Source organism: Schistocerca gregaria, chromosome 6 (assembly GCF_023897955.1).
Source record: "Schistocerca gregaria isolate iqSchGreg1 chromosome 6, iqSchGreg1.2, whole genome shotgun sequence".
Taxonomy (NCBI): domain Eukaryota; kingdom Metazoa; phylum Arthropoda; class Insecta; order Orthoptera; family Acrididae; genus Schistocerca; species Schistocerca gregaria.
Window position 1 is genome coordinate 525,729,711 of NC_064925.1, and position 27,492 is coordinate 525,757,202.

Genomic DNA, 27,492 nt, shown 5'->3' on the forward strand with positions numbered 1-27,492 from the left:
CAGCTGTATTACAGTAAATTTCTTATATGACGAATGGTTTCGTTCAATGAAAACAGTTGGGTGATTCTGCCAACAGCCTTTGTAACAAGTTCTCACGCAGTTGTGCCGATATCATGAGTTAAGTCTAGTCGTCTTGAGTAACGTTGGAGGAACATTCTGGAACATGGCGAACACACAATACACTCCACCCAGCAGTCTGGCAGAAGCATAGCTAGCAGTGAGTGCAGAGAAAATAGCAAGTTGTGCGCGCAACACCGGCGAACAGCGAAACTGTTTCGAGATTTCATGACGCAAGGCTCTGTGTAGGGTGGCGGTGGCAAGTAGAGGCTTTTTTTTTTTTTTTTTTGGTATTTTTCCTTTCCTGTCGAGAGTCGCCGGCCGGTGTGGCCGGGCGGTTCTAGGCGTTTCAGTCTAGAACCGCTACGGTCGCAGGTTCGAATCCTGCCTCGGGCATGGATGTGTGTGATGTCCTTAGGTTAGTTAGGTTTAAGTAGTTCTAAGTTCTAGGGGACTGATGACCTCAGATGTTAAGTCCCATAGTGCTCAGAACCATTTGAACCATTTGAACCTGTCCAGGGTAGGAAAAAAAAGTGGTAGAGCTTAAATATAAAATTAAATAAAAACTGGCATCATAGTGGCTAGTGACATTACCTCTCACGTTTATGTCCCGTGTTCGAAACCCGATTACTGTTTTAATTTTTCTTTTTTTTTTCATTTATGTATCCATGTCTGTAGAAGGTTACTACATGAATATTTCTTATCAACCCAGGGCATACAAGGACGTAAAATTACCAGTGGATTTCACAATAAGTGTCATAGATTTATTATTAGTATATGTGTGTATGGTATTTTCATGGGTTACAATCTTTATAAATTCACGTATTCTTATATTTCATTCTTACATTAATTCTTATATTTTACTCTTATGTTGATTCTTCAGGGAGATTTGGTGCATTCTCTTAGTTGATACCGATCGTAGGAACATTCATCCAAACAGAGATATTCTGAACATCACGAGCATCGCTCGGAGTCAGGTTTGCCACAGCAATATTTCTTCGAACGAATCTCACTTGGGAAAGGATCACCGCAAACACCGCTGAAGATTTCATTCGTTGGCAACAGTTTCACGGCAAGCAAAGCATAACGTATCAATTTTGCGGAAAATGGCTTTTGCAATTGATTATGAATCCAGATACACAGAGGTATTTCTCCGAAAATGATGTCAATTAATTTTTCCATCAATTTTTTATTCATGCATCAGACATATAATTAGTAGACGAATAAGGACAACGTTTTTTTTAATATACATTGGAAAACATTCGCGTAGTAATATTCTGAGGAAATGAGTAGATAAATGAAAAATAAATATAATTAGCGGGTTTCGAAGATCTGCAAGATCGTGTTATGGCACTTGCCAGTTTTCTCCGCTTGCCCTGTAAGAAAGTGAAGCCCCGACATGAGCCACTGTGCTGCCGCTGTGGCTGAACGATTTCCTCTCTAAAAGGTACATAAAGTACTTCCAAAACATTGACCTGAGAAACTGTTGAATATATACTAATAAGCCGAGACACGTGTTCGCTTATTTTGCCGCCTCTTGCACTGAGCGAAGTTTCTGCAAGATCGTGTTATGGCACTTGCCAGTTTTCTCCGCTTGCCCTGTATGAAGTAAAAAACTTCGATCGGTGTCTCGTTAAGCGCCAAACACTTGGGCTCCCTTGGTTACGGAAGCATTCGAATTGACTTAGCTCCGACATAATGCACTCATACAAAGAAAGAACTCTGTTCCGATCACAACTGCCACATGCAACGTTTTGAGTAAACTGCACAGACGCCGTTCGTGTTCAAATACAATAGCGCAACTAACAGGCTCGAATAGCGTTTGTATCTACACTGACAGAAAAAAAAAAACATCGCCACACGAAGAAGTAGTGGTGCAACATAAACGAAAGTTGGTAGGCGTGTTTCTACACCTGAAAGATGATGTCGTTCAGATGCCGCGCCAGTCGCATAAGTGTGACGCTCACAGTGCCACTGCGAGAATGCAAATCAGATTTGCTTTCAATACACGCTGTAACAGTCGTGTGCTTTAATTACACTACTAGCCATCAAAATTGCTACACCACGAAGATGACGTGCTACACAAGCGAAATTTTTCTGACAGGAAGAAGATGCTGTGATATGCAAATGATTAGCTTTTCAGAGCATTCACACAAGGTTGGCGCCGGTGGCGACACCTACAACGTGCTGACATGAGGAGAGTTTCCAACCGATTTCTCATACACAAACAGCAGTTGACCGGCGTCTCCTGGTGAAAAATTGTTGTGATGCCTCGTGTAAGGAGGAGAAATGCGTACCATCACGTTTCCGACTTTGATAAAGGTCCGATTGTAGCCTATCGCGATTGCGGTTTATCGTATCGCGACATTCCTGCTCACGTTGGTCGAGATTCAATGACTGTTAGCAGAATATGGAATCCATGGTTTCAGGAGGGTAATACGGAACGCCGTGCTGGATCCCAACGACCTCGTATCACTAGCAGTCGAGATGACAGGCATCTTATCCGCATGGCTGTAACGGATCGTGCAGCCACGTCTCGATCCCTGAGTCAACAGATCGGGACGTTTGCAAGACAACAACCGTCTGCAGGAACAGTTCGATGACGTTTGCAGCAGCATGGACTATCAGCTCGCAGACCGTGGCTGCGGTTACCCTTGACGCTGCATCACAGACAGGAGCGCCTGCGATGGTGTACTCAACGACGAACCTGGGTGCACAAATGGCAAAACGTCATTTTTTCGGATGAAGACGGGTTCTGTTTACAGCATCATGATTGTCGCATCCGTGTTAGGCGACATCGCGGTGAACGCACACTGGAAGATGGCGGTGAACGCACATTGGAAGCGTGTATTCGTCATCGCCATACTGGCGTATCACCCGGCGTTATGGTATGGGGTGCCATTGGTTACACGTCTCGGTCACCTCTTGTTCGCATTGACGGCACTTTCAACAGTGGACGTTACATTTCAGATGTAACGACCAGTGGCCCTACGCTTCATTCGATCCCTGCGAAACCCTACATTTCAGAAGGATAATGCACGACCGCATGTTGCAGGTCCGGGCCTTTCTGGATACAGAAAATGTTCGACTGCTGCCCTGGCCAGCACATTCTCCAGTTCTCTCACCAACTGAAAACGTCTGGTCAATGGTGGCGGAGCAACTGGCTCATCACAATACGGCAGTCACTACTGCTGATGAACTGTGGTATCGTGTTGAAGCTGCATGGGCAGCTGTACCTGTACACGCCATCCAAGCTCTGTTTGACTCAATGCCCAGGTCTATCAAGGCCGTTATTACGGCCAGAGTTGTTTGTTCTGGGTACTGATTTCTCAGGATCTAAGCACCCAAATTGCGTGAAAATGTAATCACACGTCAGTTCTAGTATAATATATTTGTACAATGAATAGCCGTCTGCCATCTGCATTTCGTCTTGGTGTAGCAATTTTAATGGCCAGTGGTGTACCTCTGAGACTGGAAATGAAGGTAGCCAAGAATGCCTTTATGGCAACAAAGACGCAATTTTCAATATCTCACTAAGTTTGAACGAGGACGTTATTTGGAACGTGAGATGGTCGTCTTACTAGGCGAATACTGATTTACATTAGAAAACTGTTCTGATATTACATTAAAATTTTGCTTACACAGAGTGCAGTATTTGTTACGTTGTTACGTGCAAAGACGACGGAAGGAACAGATACTGCAGATACTAATGGGTCAAAAAAATGTATTTAAGAAGTATTCTGCTTTACTAAACTATCAAAGCACTATCTTTCAAAAAAGTTCCTGTTATTAATTTTGCTTTTTTTACCAAGGTGGGAAGACAGAAGTTAGGATGATTACTTTCTATTTATGTGGGTGGAGGGGGGGGGATTGAAGGGGTGGGGAATAACTTCGAGAGAAGCGATTTTGGCGACGTTTTGCTTAGCTGGGAATGTGGAAGGAGGTGGCCACGGAAGAGGGTGAGCTGGCGAGACGACTTTAGATTCTTGCCTTCATGCCTTCAAGACTGTACGTCTCTCGTAACATGGGACGTGGGTGAAAATAAAGCCCAATTACAGGGAGACTTACTCGAAGAACTTACATTTCAATTACATTTGCACTAAGAAAATGTTTCATAATGATATCAGTGGCTGTTCACAATTATACATTTGCACTTTTCTCGCAAACAGCTCGTTTGCGCACCCACGTTCATAGAAACTTTTTGTTTCTATAATTGCATACCTTCATCTGTATGAGTTTTCGCTATTATTTGTTGTACATGTTGTGTAACATATAGATCATGTCATTTCCAACTACCTCCGTAAGGTCATGACTACCTTGCAATTCACACTTAGTTACTTGACAACAGTTCGTCGAAACATCTTCACACTATTTCTATACCGTTCCACTCCCGAAATACGGCCGGGAAAAACGAACACGTAAGCTACTCCATGCGAGATCTGGTTACTCTTTTTTTTACGAAAATAATTCCTCTCTATGTCGGTGGTCGTAACAAAACATTGTCACAGTCAGAGGAGAAAGTTCGCGCTGAAATATTGTAAGAAGACCACGCCGCTACGTAAAACGTCTTTTTGACTGCCATCTTAAGTCGCACGGTTCCAGACTGAAGCGCCTAGAACCGCTCGGCCACTCCGGCCGGCGATGACGTATGGCTGCGGGACATGGACACTGAGCTCATTTACAAAAGGGAAACTTAGGACAGCACAGAGAGCCATGGAGAGATCAATGCTGGGCTATACAAGAAAGGATAGGAAATGGGCAGATGACATCCGGTCTGTGACGAAGGGTAATGACATTTTAGAGACAGTAGGTTCCTTGAAATGGCAGTGGGTTGGCCACGTCGTAAGAAGAAGCTAGCACTGGAGTGGAGTCCGAGAGAGCACCGGAGGACTGGAGGAAGACTCCCAGACAGATGGGACAAAGACATCGAGAAGATCGCTGGTAACACCTGGCAGAGAACTGCCCAAGACCGTCCGACTTGGAGAAGACTGCTGAAAGCCTACCTGAATCCACGACTCGAATAGGCCACATCATTTAATGATTGAACTAGCTGATGATGATGATGACTTTAATCGATCAGGAAACTGACCATTCCTAAAGGAAAAATTACAAATATGCCTAAATACAGGTCTAACATGCAGAGTCACTTCTCAGAAGGCCTGTTATACAATTGCATTTGGCACAGGGGGCGTATGGTGGGCATGCAACACAACTGCGCCATCTGTGCTCCAGTATCCCATGACGTTTGCTAAGTCAGTGTATGTTACCTAGACAAACGTATTCCCGAAATATCACTACTCTACATTAATTATTGTTTGGTGTTGCGGTTTTTTGTCCGCCAGTGTGCATTCGAGCAGGCATTTCTCGCGGTGTTTCCATATTTTTGTCCAACCCCTGTAGATCTCGATACGCGACAGTTAAGCTGGTGACAGCAGTTGGCGGAAAATAAGGCAGGCCGTGTTGGCGTACCGAGTGGGTGCGAAGTGTTGACACAGTGGAACGATAAGGTGGCGGCGGGGCTTAGCCGCGGGCGGCTAGCGGAGGCGGAGGCGGCGGCGGCGGCGGCGCAGCAGTTGCCGCCGACTGACGTGCGCGGGCAGCAGCTGAGTCCAGCGTAGCGTAGCGGGGCCCGGCCGCCGTGCGACGCCGACAGACCGCCTCCTGGAACGCCCCTACTGGCCGCTACCAGAAGCCGCCAGCCACACCCGGTTCGTCCTGTGTTCCTTTCTTCTCGTACCGAAAAGCGACTTTTGTCCTTGGAAAATATATACGTAACCGAAAAAAACTTGTTAAATGGCATCGCGCTTCGGTGTCCGGAGGCGCTGCAAGGATGCCTGGACAAGCGACTAGGAGGGTCGGAAGAAGGTACAGTACGGTACACGGAGCGACCTCCAGTAGAATACTGTGCTACTCTGCTTAGCTTTCCGCTTAACAGCTGCTTTGTAACAAAATTGCTTTAATGGTACTTCCTGGCAGATTAAAACTGTGTGCCGGACCGAGACTCGAACTCGGGAACTTTGCCTTTCGCGGGCAAGTGCCCTACCAACTTTTTTTTTTGTTAATGCCTTTCGCGGGCAAGTGCTCTACCACTGAGCTACCTTTTTTACCGTTATTATTATTATTATTAATTTTTATTTATGAATGGCGAGCGGGGCAGGCAGATGGCGGCAAGGAGAGCAGGGGTCAATTAGTCCGAGGCCTGCCACGGTGCCGCCCTCATACCCGTCACCACTCACATTGATTGTAAAGGCACATTTTTTGTTTGTTTTGGAAAGCATCAATAGGGGATTGGAGCCACATAATTCGGTTGATACATAAACGGGTGAAGGTTTTAGAGCTCGAACAACTGTCCAATACCTGTCCTATTGAATGCAATATGGAGCATATTACCGTACTTGGCGACAGTGATCCGTGTAGTGTCTAATTTTAATTTATTCCGTTTCCATGTGTAGCAGAAATTCACTGTAATCGTCGCCCGTTTGCCGATTGAAGACATGACTTGTATAGTGGCCCAACAGCCACATGACGGCATTTTTTTAGTTGGCGGAAAATATTTGACGTCCTGTCTGTGCAGTAAGTTATTTTCAGAATTACTAGTTATAAGGGCGACTTTTTGACGAACCCATTGCCAATTGCGCATGCGGTGACTGCAAGTATATCTGTGGGGAACAGTATCCACTTGGTGACAATCTGGACAATGGGCTGTGTCGCTTAGCCCAATCGCATGCAGGCGCTCATTTGTGCTGATAATGCTGTTGACCGTTTTGTACCATGTCGACCTGACCAAGGACGGAAGTACACTGCTGATGATGTTCGCCCACAGGACATCCCAATTGACACCTGGATGCTTTTGTTCGATTTTGTTCTTGCCCTCATATTGTTTCCTGTGCTCCAGAATGTCCTTGGCAGTTAAGGGTCGATGTTGGAGAAGGACCTCGCTCGAGTAGCTCTTTTCCAGATAATATGTGCGGATGTGGGAGAGCTGGTAGTCGATCATCTGCATATTGATCGGCGGTTCTACGCTTTTCGGTGCGACTGCCTCAAACAACTTTGCCGTAAGGGTGTCAGAGTAGTTTCATATCAGCGCACACTCCACTACAGAGTGAAAAATCCCATTCTGGAAAATTGCTTTAACTTCGACTGTAGATGTTTGGCATTTGATGTACTTGTCTGTGAGGAAACTGTGTGCGGTAAAAATTGCCCTAATATCCAGTTAGATGTCGGCAAAATGTCAGCCAGCGCTAACACGTGACAACTTGCTCTAAATGTAGAGAAAACTGTACTCTTCACGAAACATACGAGCCTGCAAGGTACATTCACATATACAGGGTGAAAATTTGGGAGGTTGCACGGGACACCGAAACAAATATTTTTTTATAACGTCATATTTTCGTGTGAAGATTTTTTTTCCGTAGAGGGAGTTTTGATGAAAATGGAATGGACTCTGGGAGGTTGCAGTGCAAACAATTTTTCTAACGTGTTTTCCCCTGAGGACAAAAAGTAACACAAACAAGCTGCAATTCTTTATTACTAGGAGACAACATTAAAGCAGCAATATGAGTCGTACTTGGGTAGCTCAGATGGTAGAGCAATTGCCCATGAAAGGCAAAGGTCCCGAGTTCGAGTCTTGCTCTGCCATACAGTTTTAATCTGCCAGGAAGTTTCATTTAGAAAATGTTCTTAAATCTGAACATGAGATTTACCCTAGATGCAGACTGACTGTGGTAAAGCAAGCATCCCTGCGGAAGTGGTGGCGTTAGGAAACGACGTCCGACTGCGAGCAGTGTCTAACATAGTCAAAGGCTGTTTAACAAAGTGTGACTCTGTAAAGAAAAGGGGAAAGGCGAGGAGGAGGAGGAGGAGAAGAAGAAAGAAGAGTGGGTACGTGTTGACGAAAACTCTCTTGGTCGTGGGACGTTGCAAGTAGCGACCAGCGGCCTTGCAGTGCAGCGACGACGCATCTACTTGTGCCGACGCACTGCGTTGCCATGGCGACGTTTGTTTACGAGGCAGTCGCGCGTCCGTGGCCCGCGCTGGATTGCCGGGCAAGGATGGACAAATCGCGGCAGCTCGCGACTGCTGAATTAAATCAGAGCTAGCTGGCTGGCTTACACGTGTCAAGAGCAGACTTCTTATTCCGCCTGTGTGGAACACCGCTCCTTTTGAGGAGAACAGTGGCAGGAATGCCGACGTGGTGTACAGTGTCTGTCAAAATTAAGCTCGAAGACCGACGCGGGTGAAAATAAACAATAATGCACGGAAAAACGTCTATGTAAGCATACGTCCAAACTGGGAATATTTGCTTAGGAGCCGCCGTTGACTTGAGCAGAAATATTGTGCTGCTTAGTAAAATTGTATTTGAAATATACCGGGTGATCAAAAAGTCAGTATAAATTTGGAAACTGAATAAATCACGGAATAATGTAGTTGGAGAGGTACAAATTGACACACATGCTTGGAATGACATGGGGTTTTATTAGAACAAAAAAAAACTACAAAAGTTCAAAAAATGTCCGACAGATGGCGCTTCATCTGATCAGAACAGCAATAATTAGCATAAGTAAGACAAAGCAAAGATGTTCTTTACAGGAAATGCTCAATATGTCCAGCATAATTCCTCAACAATAGCTGTAGTCGAGGAATAATGTTGTGAACAGCACTGTAAAGCATGTCCGGAGTTATGGTGAGGCATTGGCGTTGGATGTCTTTCAGCAGCCCTAGAGATGTCGGTCGATCACGATAACCTTGCGATTTCAGGTAACCCCAAAGCCAATAATTGCACGGACTGAGGTCTGGGGACCTGGGAGGCCAAACATGACGAAAGTGGCGGCTGAGTACACGATCATCACCAAACGACGCGCGCAAGAGATCCTTCGGACATTTTGTGAACTTTTTTTTTGTTCTAATAAAACCCCATGTCATTCCAAGCATGTGTGTCAATTTTTACCTCTCTAATACATTATTCCGTGGTTTATTAAGTTTTCAAATTTATACTGACTTCTTGATCACCCGATACACTTTACGTTTGGTCTCCACCTAACTGGGCCTAAATTTCATTTATGGCCTGTCTTAACGTGAAAGACAGTATTGCTTCAGTACGTCACACGTTACAATTTATTGTACACTCTTACACTGTTAAAAGAGGTATGCCATGTGTCATCCTTGCATTAAGAGATAACACTGCAGTGAGCTACGGATTCCTTCCAGCGCCACCGAATCCTCTCGTAAATCTTGACGAGACTGTGCAACCCCTTGTTCCAATTCTTCAACCGTATCAACGGGAGTGCTGTACGTTTCACTTCTGAGAAGACGTCGGAAAGAAAAATCCGTGGTACTGTCGTCAGTTGGTCTTGGACGCCAAAGTACAGGCCCTTCTCGACCTACGCATATTAGATCATACTGGCGCTCTACAGGTGGTCATACGTCAGCAGTAAAATTTGTTGGAGCCCCATCATGCATGTAGGAGGCGTGTTTTTTTTAAGTACGTACCGTTTTGAAATTAAAAAAAAAGACGTGCTAAGAAATCTCAATAATTTTATTCCTACATGAAAGCCTGTACCTTAATCTACACTCTGACGCCGTGAAAGTCTGATTCTTCCTTGTTTACGTTGTGTACTGAGTGTTTAAGATGCCTCCAATAATCGTGAGTATCGCCGACTGTGAAGTACGGGCTGTTATAAGATTTCTTAGTGCTAAAGGCCTAAAAGCGATCGATGTTCATCGTGAGGTCGGTGCAGTATACGGAGAAAACATTATTAGTGATGGAATGGTAAGAAAGTGGGTGAGAGCATTTAAAGATGGCCGCACAAATTTGCATGATAAACAACGGAGTGGGCGTCCTTCGGTCGTTAATGAAAGTGTGATGCAGGAAGTGGACAATAAGGTGAGAGAAAACAGACGCTTTACGATCCCCTAATGTTTCTCGTAGTGTTTTGTATGACATTGTGACCGAGCACTTGAATTTCCGAAAATTGTGCGCACTTTGGGTACCGAAATTGTTGGCGGATGTGCACAAAACCAAACGTTTAGACAGTACATTGACTTTCCTTGAGCGGTACCAGAAAGACGGCGATGATTTCTTAAGCCAAACTGTTACGGGCGATGAAACATGGGTGGCCTACGTCACACTAGAATCAAAGCAACAGTTCATCGAAGTTGAGCAACGGCATTGTTTTGCTGCAAGACAATGCCCGTCCGCATGTGGCGAATCAGACCAAAGATTTCATCACATCTTTTCGATGAGAAACTCTAGATCATCCTCCGTACAGCCTCGATCTTGCGCCCAGTAACTACCATCTGTTACTGCACTTGAAGAAACACCAGGACGGTCTGCGTCTTCAAGACGATGACGAAGTCAAAAACAGTGGTGATGCAGTGGTTAACAAGTCAGGCGGCAGACTTCTATGAGGAGGGTATTCAAAACCTGGTACAGCGTTATGACAAGTGCCTCAATATTGACGGAAATCATGTAGAAACGTAGATTACGGTACAGGCTTTTATGTAAAAATAAAATTATTGAGATATCTTAGCACGTCTTTTTTTTAAATTTCAAAACAGTACTTACTAAAAAAACACTCCTCGTGTAATACAGGAGCGTGACTAGCAAATGGGGCAAGCGGCTCCCTGACGCCCGAAAGAAGGAAAGAAAATAAAGGAACATTAAAATGAAAACGAAAAGTGGAAAAATAGGAAAACCGACAGGCATCGACATTCGTTCACTAAGGCCCATAGTATGTTGGAGGTCAAAAAAATGTGTTCATCTACGAGGGAATGGCTCAAAAACGAAAACAGCTCGAAAGCAATAGCGGACACACTTTGCAAGGACGGAACCAAAAGGTTCTGCTTGTAAAGACTCTGGTTTTGGCAGCCACGAGCTGATATTTCAGTAGTTTGTATAGAGGTGCTTCTGCACACGCCAATAATTTTAATCGCAAACAGGAAGATGTAAAAATTTACTGATACTTAGTACTTAATTATGAAAAGGAGGTGCACCAGCGACTAGTCTTCAAATGCCTTATGGTATCAGCAGTGTTGGCCAGTGACAATGGTCAAATTGGTCCTGAAATTGGAAAGCGAGTGAGGTCTCATCTATGCACCGAAGTGCACGGCTACAAATATTAACTTCTGTCAGTAGGGACGCACTGTTTGAATGGAACATACGTTCGAGGTACGATGCCTACTGAAGATGCTCTTCTCAGGCCGAGTCGCAACGCTGATTTTCTCAGGAAAACCTATGTATTATCCTCTGAGGATTTCGAAAATTAGAAATTCTGGTAATATATGCAGTTTTCTGAATGCATTTTTCTGACTTCGAGGATTATGGAAGGTATGACGTCAACAACTGTATGGTTTACCAAAGTATGCAATAAAACACAGAGAACCGTTCAAGTTGCAATATTAATTTTCTTTATTACTTAATAACTACTTTCGAGACTAAGAGGATTATTTGATAACGAGCATAAACTCTAAACTGCTCATCAAGTACTACGGTAAATTAATATTGCAACTAAGACGGTTCTCTGCAATTTATTGCATAATTTGATGTAGAGTTTAAGTGATTTTCGTAAATTTTGCTCCATCTCCTTTAACAATTACGCTGTTACAGATGAGAGGCTATCCATTCAAAAGGAATTAATGTGCTACAAATCATTTCAGCTACTAGCTAAAGTAGAAAAGTATAACTAACAACAAAAATGTTTGAGCTAAATTTTTGCATCGAAATTGTTAACGATCGAACGTTTAAAAATAATTCAGATATGTTATGAAATGAAGAACCTACTGTTAATCACACATATGAGTTTGGATGAAGAAATCAAGAAAAATCCTTGTGCATGTCATAAGCGGTTTGAATCAATTCCCATAATTATGTCTGCAAACATATTTCAATCCATTAAAATGAAAGGATGGTCAACAATTAGCTCATAAATGTAACTACTCTTTTTACTCACATTATGGAGTCTAAATTCCGTCTAGAGATCACGAGCATTTTTATTAAAAGTTTTTGCCCCGACTCCTATTATTTTGTTTTATAGCGTTACTTACTAAATGCTTCGGCATCACCATTAGCAGCTCAATAAAAAATTTAGTGTAGAATATATCTAAAACGTATTACGCAGTTATTTCTAATGAATGACGCTGCGCGATCTCAGAGTGCGTTAAGCAGTAAGAGGCTGAACATTTACGCGAAAGGATTCAACCACAGGAGCATCCACAGCCTTACGCGTATACCTGTGTCACAAAAAATCTAAAAGAGTGCAATTTTTAGCGTAATGTTTTCGAAACCATAATTTATGTCCCATAAACATTCGTAACAAGCTGTCCTCCGTGGAAAAGTCTGCGATATCACATACTGAAACACGAGTAATTTTTTAACGTCACTGAACTACTTGACAATTATGACTCAGTTCTGAAAAAATGACACGAGAAACATGTCTCTATAAAGAACCAGAGTCTCGTAAATCATAAAGAAATTATTTCTTTGGTGGTAAGAGATTCAAACAGGAAATAATTCAAGATATTCAAAATGCAAAGCTGTTTTCTGTCAAATTCGATACTGCACAAGATGTTAGTAAAATCACTTAGTGGGAGTTAAAATAATCAAAGGTGATTCTAGAAATCCGCTACCCACATCAAAGAGGACTCTACATTACGATCCGAACATCAAATAATTACATCTACACAATGGAAGACATTAGATCAAATTACGAGGCGAAGACTGTGACAGAGCTTGGATTATGAGCAGCGTGCACAATGGAACGCAAAAAAGAAAAAAATCAGGAATTAGCTCCCCATATCTGTGTCGTTTATTGTGCAAGTTATAATTTAAATATAATCCTCAAATGCGCTGTAGAGGTTAATCAAGGAACAGCCTCGTTTTTCGAAACAGTTGACCACGGCAATAATTATTTTTGCATAACATGTTATAGCGAAGGAATTGACAAATTTGTTCCTTGAGTACTTCAGAGGTAACGCTAAAGCAGCTGAACGAGTCAGTACATATCCAGCTGGGTGGCACGACGCCACCTGTGCGCTTATAGAAAGGTTCGTTGACGTTCTTAAGCCTTTCACAAATATAATTCTTACAAATAAGAAATACAATTAAGCAATTGCAGACATAGGTTTTAAAAATAAAACTTAATATTGTAGCTTTGTTGTCGTCTTAGTGATGTAGTATAAAATACTAGAAAAAGATCAGTACAGCATCTAAAGCAAAATAATCCGAATGAATGGACACTGAAACTGCATATTACCTCTATGGAAAGGCTCTGCCACGAATAACTTGCTAGCATAAAAGGATCGTTAGACGGACAGCTGTATGAACTTTCCACATATGTGTAAATTACCTAACAAACAAGAAGCAGTTAAGAAGCATTTCGAAGAGCTGCTGACAGCCCCTATAGCTATAATTGGAGTGATACATCCTTGCTCGATGATGAGGTCATTTACTTGCAACAATATATGCTATTTTAAGGAACGAAGGAAGTTACAGACAAGTACAGAGCAATACAACGCTTGTTCGTATCTATTGCCTGTGATGAAGATCTTAAAAACGTAGCACTTGTGTTTATAACAACATTGCCTCTTGACATTTATCCTCTGTTTGTAGAACACCTTACAGTGATAAGCATAAATGTCTAAACTGTCTAGTGTATAAGACTTCGCAGTGCCATTGTACTAGTATTGAGTAACCCTGACGTAAGTACGGCCGTACTCATGAATCTGCCAGTTCCTGTTGCAAAAACCAAGCATTCTTCTTCCAAGCTAAAAACTAAATTTAAAAAACTTGTTAGCTTTATATAATGATTCAGGAACGGTTGTCTTGTACATCTCTCTTCAATTAACTTGTTGCTTATGTTTTGTCTCAAAAACTGTATTATTTCCCTTTTTGATGATATTATTCTGTGTGTTAACTGATTAAATTATTGTTATTTGGAACGTGAGATGGTCGTCTTACTAGGCGAATACTGATTTACATTAAAAAACTGTTCTGATATTACATTAAAATTTTGCTTACACAGAGTGCAGTATTTGTTACGTTGTTACGTGCAAAGACGACGGAACGAACAGATACTGCAGATACTAATGGGTCAAAAAAATGTATTTAAGAAGTATTCTGCTTTACTAAACTATCAAAGCACTATCTTTCAAAAAAGTTCCTGTTATTAATTTTGCTTTTTTACCAAGGTGGGAAGACAGAAGTTAGGATGATTGCTTTCTATTTATGTGGGTGGAGGGGGGGGGGGGGGGATTGAAGGGGTGGGGAATAACTTCGAGAGAAGCGATTTTGGCGACGTTTTGCTTAGCTGGGAATGTGGAAGGAGGTGGCCACGGAAGAGGGTGAGCTGGCGAGACGACTTTAGATTCTTGCCTTCATGCCTTCAAGACTGTACGTCTCTCGTAACATGGGACGTGGGTGAAAATAAAGCCCAATTACAGGGAGACTTACTCGAAGAACTTACATTTCAATTACATTTGCACTAAGACAATGTTTCATAATGATATCAGTGGCTGTTCACAATTATACATTTGCACTTTTCTCGCAAACAGCTCGTTTGCGCACCCACGTTCATAGAAACTTTTTGTTTCTATAATTGCATACCTTCATCTGTATGAGTTTTCGCTATTATTTGTTGTACATGATGTGTAACATATAGATCATGTCATTTCCAACTACCTCCGTAAGGTCATGACTACCTTGCAATTCACACTTAGTTACTTGACAGACAGCTCGTCGAAATACCTTCACACTATTTCTATACCGTTCCACTCCCGAAATACGCCCGGGAAAAACGAACACGTAAGCTACTCCGTGTGAGATCTGGTTACTCTTTTTTTTTTTTACGAAAGTAATTCCTCTCTATGTCGGTGGACGTAACAAAACATTGTCACAGTCAGAGGAGAAAGATCGCGCTGAAATATTGTAAAAAGATCACGCCGCTACTTAAAACGTCTTTCTGGCTGCCATCCCAAGTCGATTATCACTTTCATGACACCCTCTCTCCGTTTTTGTGACATTACGAAACGTGGTGCTTTTATTTTAACTTTAGCAAGGTACTTCGTTAATTGTAACTGGTAAAGATCCCACACCGCGCAGCAATGCTCCAAAAAGAGGACGGACAAGCGTAGTGTAGGCAGTCTCTTTAGTAGATCTGTTGCATCTTCCAAGTATTCTACCCATCAAACGCAGTTTTTATTTCGCTTTCCTCACAACGTTTTCTATGTGATCATTCGAATTTAAGTTGTTAGTAACTATAACCGCTAGGTATTTAGCTGAATTTACAGACTTTAGATTTGCTTGGTTTATCGTGTAGCCGGCCGCTGTGGCCGATCGGTTCTAGGTGCTACAGTCCGGAACCGCGCTGCTGCGACGGTCGCAGGTTCGAATCCTGCCTCGGGCATGGATGTGTGTGATGTCCTTAGGTTAGTTAGGTTTAAGTAGTTCTAAGTCTAGGGGACTGATGACCTCAGATGTTAAGAAGTCCCATTGTGCTTAGAGCCATTCGTACCATTTTTTTTTATCGTGTAAAAGAAATTCCTTTTTGTACTCATGTGGATGACCTCACACCTTTCATTATATAGCATCAATTGTCACTTTTCGCGCCGTACAGATACCTTCCCTAAATCATTTTTTGCAACTGGTTTTGAACTTCTGCTCACGTTGCTGGACGGTACCTGATAACATCATTTGAAAATATCGAAGAGGGATGCTCAGATTGTTCCGAAATCAATTATATAGATGAAGAAAAACAGAGGGCCTGTATTTCTGCTTTGTGCGCCTGTAACAGTTACTCGGGGAACGCCTTTCCACCCATTACTACGAACTGTGACCTTTCTTATACGAATTCCCGAAACCAGTTATACAACCGAGACGATGATCCATAGGCACGCAGTTCGATTAGAAGGCGCGAGTGAGGAACGGTGTCAAAAGCCTTATGAAAAACTAGAAATATGGAGGCAATCTGAGATTCCATGTCGGTAGCAATCATTACTTTCGTCTGAGTAAAGAGCCGGTTGTGTTATAAAAGAACGATATTTTCTGAATCCGTGCTGACTATTTGTCAACAGATCGCCTTCTTCGAGGTAAATAACAGGGTCGACGTCAGTGATGAGGGGCAGTAATTCAGAGGATTATTTCCTTTCTTGAGTAATGGCGTGGCCTGTGCAACTTTGCGTCCTGTAGGTACGGAACACGATCTGAAAGGAGCCGGACTAGTGTACACTTAGGCGAGAACGTCATGGGATACCATTATGCACATATACAGATGGCGGCAGTATAACGTGTACAAGGTATACGACTGGCCATTAAAACTGCTACACTACGAAGATGACGTGCTACAGACTCGAAATTTAAACGACAGGAAGAAGATGCTGTGATATGCAAATGATTAGCTTTTCAGAGCATCCACACAAGGTTGGCGCCGGTGGCGACACCTACAACGTGCTGACACGAGGAAAGTTTCCAACCGATTTCTCATACACAAACAGCAGTTGGCCGACGTTGCCTGGTGAAACGTTGTTGTGATGCCTCGTGTATGAGGAGAAATGCGTACCATCACGTTTACGTCTTGGATAAAGGTCGGATTGTAGCCTATCGCGATTGCGGTTTATCGTATCGCGACACTGCTGCTCGCGTTGTTCGAGATCCAATGACTGTTAGCAGAATATGGAATCCATGGGTTGAGGAGGGTAATACGGAACACCGTGCTGGATCCCAACGGCCTTGTATCACTAGCAGTCGAGATTGAAACGTCCCCTTTGAAAAATTATACAAGACTGTGCTTAAACCGACACACAATATTTTTAGCGCAACGGAATCTGAATTCCAAAAATCCCTACGAAAGAATGGCCCTGACTAACATTAACCTATATGTTTCACAAATCACTTACCTCACTAAAATCTTCGTTACTCAAGCTACTGCAATACAGCGAGCGTCACTACTGCCATCTAAATAAAAGATTCAAACTACGGAAGGCACCAACTACTGATAGGTATAGTTAGCAAATGAAATATTTTAATAGAGAACAAACAATGTATTTACCTTAGTAGTCATAATATATATATCACTTCATAACACGAATTCTTACAAATTTCAAAACTCCGCCATCTCTCTCCCCACGTCCACCACTGCTGGTGGCTCACCTCCAACTGCGCAACGCTATGCGCTGTTACCATCCAGCTGCCGCTGCCCGACACTACAATGGCAGACAACAATGCAAACTAGCCACAGACTGCGCACAGCACAGCCAGTGATTTTTCATACAGAGCGCTATGTGGCGTTACCAATAAGAAAACCTAAACAGCCTACTTACAAGATGACAGGCATCTTATCCGCATAGCGTGTATTCGTCATCGCCATACTGGCGTATCACCCAGCATGACGGTATGGGGTGCCATTGATTAAACGTCTCGTCACCTCTTGTTCGCAATGACGGCACTTGGAACAGTGGAAGTTAAATTTCAGATGTGTAACGTCCCGTGACTCTATCCTGTATTCGCCCTGCGAAACCCTACATTTCAGCACTATAATGCATTACCTGTAATGCAGGTCGTGTACGGGCCTTTCTGGATATAGAAAATGTTGGACTGCTCCCCCGGACAGCACATTTTCCAGATCTCTCACCGACTGAAAACGTCTGGTCAATGGTGGCCGAGCAACTGGCTAGTCACAGTACGCCAGTCACTACTCTTGATGAAATGTGGTATCGTGGTGAAGCTGCTTGGGCAGTTCTACCTGTACACGCCATCCAAGCTCTGTTTGACTCAATGTCCAGGCGTATTAAGGCCGTTATTACGGCCAGAGGTGGTTGTTCTGGGTACTGATTTCTCAGGATCTATGCACCCAAAATGCGTGAAAATGTAATCACACGTCAGTTCTAGTATAATATATGTGTCCAATGAATACCCGTTTATCATCTGCATTTCTTGTTGGTGTAGCAAATTTAATGACCAGTAGTGTATTAAGGGGCAGTGCATTGGCGAAAAAAGTGTTCAAATGTGTTTGAAATCTTATGGGACTTAACTGCTAAGGTCATCAGTCCCTAAGCTTACGCACTTCTTAACTTAAATTATCCTAAGGACGAACACACACACCCGTGCCGGAGGGAGGACTCGAACCTCCGCCGGGACCAGACGCACAGTCCATGACTGCAGCGCCTCAGACCGCTCGGCTAATACCGCGCGGCAGCGCTCTGGCGAAGCTGTCGCTTGTAATAAGGTTTCCGATATGATAATGACTGGAATGGTAGTTTGAGGTTGAAGCATGTGACATTCCATTTCGGAAATCATTAGGGAATTCAATATTCCGAGATCCACAGTGTCAAGAGTGTGCCGATAATACCAAAATAGCCGGTATTACCTCTCACCACGGACAACGCAGTAGCCGACGGCCTTCACTTAACGACCGAGAGCAGCGGAGATTGTGTAGAGCTGTTAGTGCTAACAGACAAGCAACACCACGTGAAATAACCGTACAAAGCAATGTGAGACATACGACGAAGGTATTTTTAAGGACAGTGGGACGAATTTGTCGTTAATAGGATATGGCAACAGACGACAGAAGCGATTGCCTTTGTTAACAGCACGACATCTCCCGCAGCGTGAAGCGTTCAGTGAATTCAAAAGTAAAATTCTATGTACCGACTTGACAGAAAATCCTAGGAAGTACTGGTCTTACGTTAAATCAGTAAGTGGTTCGAAACAGCATATCCAGACACTCCGGGATGATGATGGCATTGAAACAGAGGATGACATGCGTAAAGCTGAAATACTTAACACCATTTTACAAAGCTGTTTCACAGAGGAAGACAGCACTGCAGTTCCTTCTCTAAATCCTCGCGCAAACGAAAAAATGGCTGACATCGAAATAAGTGTCCAAGGAATAGAAAAGCAACTGGAATCACTCAACAGAGGAAAGTTCACTGGACCTGACGGGATACCAATTCGATTCTACACAGAGTACGCGAAAGAACTTGCCCCCCTTCTAACAGCCGTGTACCGCAAGTCTCTAGAGGAACGGAAGGTTCCAAATGATTGGAAAAGAGCACAGGCAGTCCCAGCCTTCAAGAATGGTCGTCGATCAGATGCGCAAAACTATAGACCTATATGTCTGACGACGATCTGTTGTAGAATTTTAGAACATGTTTTTTGCTCGAGTATCATGTCGTTTCTGGAAACCCAGAATCTACTCTGTAGGAATCAACATGGATTCCAGGAACAGCGATCGTATGGGACCCAAATCGCTTTATTTGTTCATGAGACCCAGAAAATATTAGATACAGGCTCCCAGGTAGATGCTATTTTCCTTGACTTCCGGAAGGCGTCCGATACAGTTCCGCACTGTCGCCTGATAAACGAAGTAAGAGCCTACGGAATATCAGACCAGCTGTGTGGCTGGATTGAAGAGTTTTTAGCAAACTGAACACAGCATGTTGTTCTCAATGGAGAGACGTCTACAGACGTTAAAGTAACCTCTGGCGTGCCACAGGGGAGTGTTTTGGGACCATCGCTTTTCACAATATGTATAAATAACCTAGTAAATAGTGGCGGAAGTTCCAGGTGGCTTTTCGCGGATGTTGCTGTAGTATACAAAGAAGTTGCAGCATTAGAAAATTGCAGCGAAATGCAGGAAGATCTGTAGCGGATAGGCTCTTGGTGCAGGGAATGGCAACTGACCCTTAACATAGACAAATGTAATGTATTGCGAATACATAGAAAGAAGGATCGTTTATTGTATGATTATATGATAGCGGAACAAACACTGGTAGCAGTTGCTTCTGGAAAATATCTGGGAGTATGCGTGCGGAACGATTTGAAGTGGAATGATCATATAAAATTAATTGTTGGTAAGGCGAATGCCAAGTTGAGATTCATTGGGAGAGTCCATAGAAAATGTAGTCCATCAACAAAGGAGGTGGCTTACAAAACACTCGTTCGACCTATACTTAAGTATTGCTCATCAGTATGGGATCCGTACCGGGTCGGGTTGACAAAGGAGATAGAGAAGATCCAAAGAAGGGGTTATTTGGTAAGTGCGACAGCGTTACGGAGATGTTTAGCAAACTCAAATGGCATATTGTGCAAGAGAGGCGCTCTGCATCGGGGTGTAGCTTGCTGTCCAGGTTTCTGAATGAGGTATCGAATATATTGCTTCCCACTAGTTATACCTCCCTAGGAGATCACAAATGTAAAATTAGAGAGATTCGAGCGCGCGCGGAGGCTTTTAGACAGTCGTTCTTCCCGCGAACCATACGCGACTGGAACAGGAAAGGGAGGTAGTGACAGTGGCACGTAAAGTGCCCTCCGCCACACACCGTTGGGTGGCTTGCGGAGTATAAATGTAGATGTAGATGTAGATGTAGGTCTCTCCTGGGCTCGTAATCATATCGGTTTGACCCAAGACGACTGGAAAACCGTAATCGGGTCTGATGAGTCCTAATTTCAGTTGGTAAGAGCTACAAAATGGTTCAAATGGCTCTGAGCACTATGCGACTTAACTTCTGAGGTCATCAGTCGCCTAGAACTTAGAACTAATTAAACCTAACTAACCTAAAGACATCACACACACCCATGCCCGAGGCAGGATTCGATCTTGCTACCGTAGCGATGGCGCGTTTCCTGACTGTAGCACCTAGAACCGCTCGGCCACACCGGCCGGCAGACTATTTGCAGCCATGTTCCCAAACAGCACTGAAATTTTTATGGATGTTGACTAGCCATGTCACCGGCCCACAGTCGCCCGCGACCTGTTTGAGAGACACTCTGGACAGCTGGAACAAATGATTTGGCCACCCAGATCGCACGACGTGAATCCCATCAAATATTTATGGGACGCAATCGAGAGATCAGTTAGTGCACAGAATCATGCACCGCCAAAACTTTTGTAATTATGAACGGCTGTAGAGGCAGCAAGGGACTTGCAACGACTTGTTGAGCCCACGCCGTGTCGAATTGCTGGACTACGCCGACAGAAGGAGGTGCGACACGGTATTTGGAGGTGTTCCACGACTCTTGTCACCCCATTGTAGAAGCTGAACTCAAAGACTTGCCCTTATGAAGTGAGTTGAGTGCTTCGCTGTACAAAAGATATCGACTTCGAACAAGGGAACCTCCCCATCGCAACCCCCCCCCCCCCCCCCCCCCCCAGTTTAATTAGAAGTTGGCACAGTGGATACGCCTTGAAAAACTGAACAGAGATCAATCGAGAAAACAGGAAGAAGTTGTGTGGAACTGTGAAAAAGTAAGCAAAATATACAAACTGAGTAGTCCATGCGCAAGAAAGGCAACATCAAGGATAGTGTGAGCTCAGGAGCGCCGTGGTCCCGTGGTTAGCCGGCACGGTAGCTCAGCGTGTTCGGCCAGAGAGTTCATTGGCCTCTATAATAAAAAAACTGAGGGGAAAGATCAACAAAGTAACTTTAACGGATGTCATATGACGTCCGAAACGATCAACAACGAACAAAATGAAAAAAAAAGGTGGATAGCGTGAGCAGCTGCGGAACGAGATGTCCTTGGTTCAATTCTTCCCTCGAGTGAAAAGTTTAATTTTTATCTTCAGACAATTATTATCTGTCCGTCTGTCCGATGCGAGGTAACTGCGCCGTAGTATGGGGACGCTACACCTAAACAAACATCGAAACACACGACGTCAGTCGACTACAGCGCACGGAAGAGAGAGTATTCCTGCTTACGAGGCTCCCTGGCTGGCAGTTGACTGCTCGCTACTTTGGACGAGAGTGCATTAAATGCGTGAGATGTATTCCGTGAGCAATATGAATCCAGCAAATATAGCTCGCGACTTTCGTCTACTAATCGCACGATTTTGCGGTGCGGCCGCAAAACACAGACACTAAACGTATTACAGTGTACAGAGACGTCAATGAACGAACGGACAGATCATAACTTTGCGAAAATAAAGAAAGTAAACTTTTCACTCGAGGGAAGACTTAAACCAAGGATCTCTCGTTCTGCAGCTGCTCTCGCTAACCACCTGGCCACGGCGCTCCTGAGCTCGCAGCATCCTTGATGTTATCTATCTTCCGCATGGATTACTCAGTTTGTATATTTTGTTTATTTTTTTCATAGTTCCACACAACTTCTTCCTGTTTTCTCGATTATCTGTATTCAGTTCTTCAAGCCCTATCCACTGTGCCAACTTACAACTAAATCTGAGGGGGTGCGATGGGGAGGTTCCCTTGTAAGTATCTTATGTTTTCAGCTGCTCTTTATTCGAATTATGGAATATTTATATGATATTCTTTGGTGAAGGAATTTCGGAAAACCGTGTTTAGTAAGTCGCTTTAGTGGCACTGTTATCGGTAACATTACTATAGTGCAATGAAGATAGTGACTGTGTTTCGCCACTGGTGTACTTTACATACGACCAAAATTGCTTTGGAATTCCTCTCAGATTTTGGGATAGGGTTTCGTTGGGGAACTATTAAAAGCATCTCTCACTGAAGTTCGCGCTACATTTCGAGCTTCATTAAGAAACTGCCACTCTCGGAAGTATTGCGTTGTTTTAAATTTGGCATGTTTTTCTTCTGGAGCAGTTTCTGATCTGCTTTGTGTACTAGAGGGAATCAGTTCCGCCTCTTATAAATTTATTTGGTATAAATCTCTTAACTACTGTCGATACAATTTCTTTGAATTTGAGGCACATCTGCTCTGCGCTTACATAGTTCGGAAGGAATGGAGACTGTCTCTTAGGAAGCCGCCAAGCGAATTTTTATCAGCAGTTTTAAATAGATAGATTTTATTTTTGGAGGGTCCGCAGATCGTGGTCTCGCGGTAGCGTTCTCGCTTCCCGAGCACAGGGTCAGTGATTTTCACCTGCCCCGAGATGACTGGGTTAGCTTGTGACGTCTTCATCACCATCATTCATCCCTATTACCGTCGGAGGAAGGCAACGCTAAACCACCTCCATTAGGACCCTGCCTACTACGGCGGTGCGAGTCTCCTGCATCGTTTGCCTACGCTCTGTCAGGAAGCATGGGACTTCATTTCCACTTCCATGTTTTTGGAGGATTTTAATGTAGCGGTATTAAGTCTCGCTACAACGACCTCGTGGTCTATAATCCCTGTATCTGTCATGATGCTCATTATTTGCTCAGGATTGTTTGTTGCTAAGACATCGAGAATTCTTTCCCAACCATTTACACTTCTAGTGGTATCCTGAATTAATTGCTCAAAGTAATTTTCAGAGAAAGCGTTTAGTACAATTTCGAACGATGTTTTGTGCCTGCCACCGACTTTGTATTTTCGCCAACATCTCGAGGGTAGACAGCAATCGGCACTCGCCACTGGCTATAAATGTATGAGTGGGGACCTATTTGAAAATAGAGTCAAGTTTTCTATGTACATTTCAGCACTTATTAGTTGCGGTTATCCATTGTAGCCTCGAGCCACACTACCTCCTAATAACTACTTACTTCAATTTAACTACAATAAAAACTACTTCTAACAACAACAAGCACTCGATCTGTATATAATATATCCTTTTTGAACACCGTTAGGTTCTTTGTAAAAATTTCGCTCGAACTTATTTCCGGCTTTAGCCAACTTTCTTTATCTAAAACGACTTAACCTTGAAACTCTGGTACTTTTCCCAACACAGCTACAATCATATCGATTGCTCCTAGGTTAAGATTCAGTTAAGACATTACTATATTTTGAGAACTGTTAAAAATGTTCAAATGTGTGTGATATCTTACGGGACTTAACTGCTAAGGTCATCAGTCCCTAAGCTTACACACTAATTAACCTACATTATCCTAAGGACAAACACACACACACGTGCCCGAGGGAGGACTCGAACCTCCGCCAGGATCAGCCGCACAGTCCATGACTGCAGCGCCCCAGGCCGCTCGGCTAATCCCGCGCGGCATTTTGAGAACTACGCACCCCCTACGAAATAGTAAAGACAAAACCAGCGTAAATGTCGGGGGCCTGCATTGTTCAGTTCCTACCAGATTGTGCTGTTATCGGTGTAAAAGAGGGCAACTATATTTCTTTTAAAAATCTGTGAACCCCTATTTAAATAAAAACACAGCACTGATTTGTTGCGAGAATCATTCATAACAATCTACTGAAACTTATTTCCCAAATCAGGGGCGAAACCGAAACTAGAAGCACAGATGTACACACAAAGAATAAACGGAAGCGATATCTCGACTACATCGCTACTACCTCTGGGATGATACCAGGTGCTATTGAGTGCTATTTCTGAGTTTGTTGACGTGCATCCAATTGACTTTAAGACATAGATCACGCCGCACAATGACAAAATCTACCCCGTTTTACATGTAGGCTGCACATCTGCAATAGCTGTTTCCGTACCTACTATGCAAAAACCGTTATTAGGTCGCCACCACAATGTTTCCTTTCTCTACCCGCTGATGTTTGGAATATCACATGGAACACGCTGTAAGCATAACAGTTTGTATAGTGAAATAGCTAGATATAATGTCGAAGTGGGTGAAATTAGCCTTTTGTTGAATAGGCCGGCCGGTGTGATCGAGCGGTTCTAGGCGCTTCAGTCTGCAACCGCGCAACCGCTAAGATCGCAGGTTCCAATCCTGCCTCGGGCATGGATGTGTGATGTCCTTAGGTTAGTTAGGTTTAAGTAGTTCTAAGATCTAGGGGACTGATGACCTCAGATGTTAAGTCCCATAGCGCTCAGAGCCATTTTGTTGTTGAATAAAGAAATGAAAGCTATGAGTGCGGGTTGCAAGTCGTGCCTGGAGGGCTCAGTCGATAGAGTAATTTCCCACAAAATGGCAATGGTCCTGGGTTCAAATCTCCCCCCCCCCCCCTACACGCAGGTTTCAATCTGCCAGGAACTTTAATTAAATAAAATGTTTCTATCACGACAAAAGAACAACCTGGATAGGAAAATGTCTTCCTTTAAGAAATTTACATTGGTTGTAGACCCATTCATAGTTTAGACTATACAGCGTGTTGTTGTTGTTGTTGTGGTCTTCAGTCCTGAGACTGGTTTGATGCAGCTCTCCATGCTACCCTATCCTGTGCAAGCTTCTTCATCTCCCAGTACTTACTGCAACCCACGTTCTTCTGAATCTGCGAAGTATATTCATTTCTTGGTCTCCCTCTACGATTTTTACCCTCCACGCTGCCCTCCAATACTACATTGGTGATCCCTTGATGTCTCAGAACATGTCCTACCAACCGATCCCTTCTTCTAGTCAAGTTGTGCCACAAGCTCCTCTTCTCCCCAATTCTATTCAATACCTCCTCATTAGTTATGTGATCTACCCATCTAATCTTCAGCATTTTTCGGTAGCACCACATTTCGAAAGCTTCTATTCTCTTCTTGTCCAAACTATTTATCGTCCATGTTTCACTTCCATAAATGGCTACACTCCATACAAATACTTTCAGCAACGACTTCCTGGCACTTAAATCTATACTCGATGTTAACAAATTTCTCTTCTTCAGAAACGCTTTCCTTGCCATTGCCAATCTACATTTTATATCCTCTCTACTTCGGTCATCATCAGTTATTTTGTTCCCCAAATAGCAAAACTCCTTTACTACTTTAAGTGTCTCATTTCCTAATCTAATTCCCTCAACATCACCCAACTTAATTCGACTACATTCCATTATCCTCGTTTTGCTTTTGTTGATGGTCATCTTATATCCTCCTTTCAGGACACTATCCATTCCGTTCAACTGCTCTTCCAAGTCCTTTGCTGTCTCTGTCAGAATTACGATGTCATCGGCGAACCTCAAAGTTTTTATTTCTTCTCCATGGATTTCAATACCTACTCCGAATTTTTGTTTTGTTTCCTTTACTGCTTGCTCAATATACAGATTGAATAACATCGGGGAGAGGCTACAATCCTGTCTCACTCCCTTCCCAACCACTGCTTCCCTTTCCCTTTCAGCATGTGAGGGGCATTTATAAGTGCAGATGTCTTGCCCATTGGTGCCTTCATATCCTTTAAATAATGAATGGACTACAGCGATTCCTTTAAGACGAATTTAAATTATTTTTATTTAAAGTGAATTCGAAAGAAACATTACAAATGCTATAATTATTTATGAACTATGTTTTCCGACGGGAGTACCAATCGTGTTTCGTTTTATCGCTTTATAAAAGAGTTTAACAGCAGTGGAGTGCAAAGCCAGAGTAAGGGACACGTAGAATAAATGTAAAGCGGGAAATTAGGTGACAAAGAGACAGCGAACGATATTAGCTGTTGTTATTATATACACTGACGTTAGTTCTCGAAATGTTTGTTGTGGTTTTGGAATGTTAGAGGCTAGCATTCTCACAATACTGCGCCGTTATAGTTCTCACCATTAGCCGAGCGGTCTAAGGAGCTGCCGCCAGGGTGGCCTAGCGGTTCTAGGCGCCACAGTCTGGAACCGAGCGACCGCTACGGTCGCAGGTTAGAAATCCTACCTCGGGCATGGATGTGTGTGATGTCCTTAGGTTAGTTAGGTTTAAGTAGTTCAAAGTTCTAGGGGACTGATGACCTCAGAAATAAAGTCCCATAGAGCTCAGAGCCATTTTAGCCATTCTAAGACTCTGCAGTCATGGACTGTGAGGCTGGTCCCGGCGGAGGTTCGAGTCTTCCCTCGGGCATGGGTGTGTGTGTTTGTCCTTAGGATAATTTAGGTTAAGTAGTATGTAAGCTTAGGGACTGATGACCTTAGCAGTTAAGTCCCATAAGATTTCACACACAAACACACACACACACACACACACACACACACACACACACAAATAGTTCTCACCATGTACCGATGCGTCAGGAACTCCAAAGCGACATTTTTTCGTAATCGCCTCATGTTTTGTAATTGGTCTGCAATAAAACTGAAGCTCGGTATACTCCTTTTCATCGTGTGAAGCTGAACATTATGCCCTTCATTCTTTTATTATTTGATGAGAAATAATCGGTGGCACAGTTTTTGGTTTTTATTATTTTGGGGATTTCGGATTGACAGGCATATGAAAACTTTATGAAAAATAAATTACCGTCGTTGTTTAAAGATCTTACACTTCGAGAGCGTCAGATTATGTAGATGAAGAATGATGTTTGTTCAGCACAGTATTCACGAATATCACTGCAGGTATTTGAAGGCATTTACAACGGTCTCTGCATGAAAAGAAGCAATACAGTAACAGTGGCCGTGTTAGATAACCGGATCCCTATATCTCTGAATTTCTTTCCTTGTGAAAACGGTTAATAAAAGAAAGAAGTAGAACGTTTTGAAATATGGCGGTACAGAAGAGTACTGAAGATTATATGAGTAGATCGTATAATTACTGAAGAGGTACTGGATCGAACTGGGGAGAAAAGAAATTTATGGTATAACTTGACTAAAAGAGGTGTACGCTTGAAAGGACACACCCTGAAGACTCGAGGAATCGTCACGTTCGTATTGGAAGTGTGTAGATGTAATGGAGGGTG

The 27,492-nt window shown here is 43.2% G+C and overlaps 1 protein-coding gene across 2 annotated transcripts in view; it reads left to right on the forward strand.

Annotated features, from left to right (window-relative positions):
* Positions 1-5,552: 5,552 nt before the first annotated feature.
* LOC126278594 (fatty acid 2-hydroxylase) overlaps positions 5,553-27,492 on the forward strand; it is a 537,874-nt gene continuing 515,934 nt past the window's right edge. The window contains exon 1 of one of the 2 annotated variants that reach the window (XM_049978808.1): positions 5,553-5,765. The gene's annotated coding sequence lies outside the window, so the exon portion shown is untranslated. Of the gene's footprint in view, positions 5,923-27,492 lie in introns of both variants that reach the window. The other variant, XM_049978811.1, reaches the window with a different exon arrangement.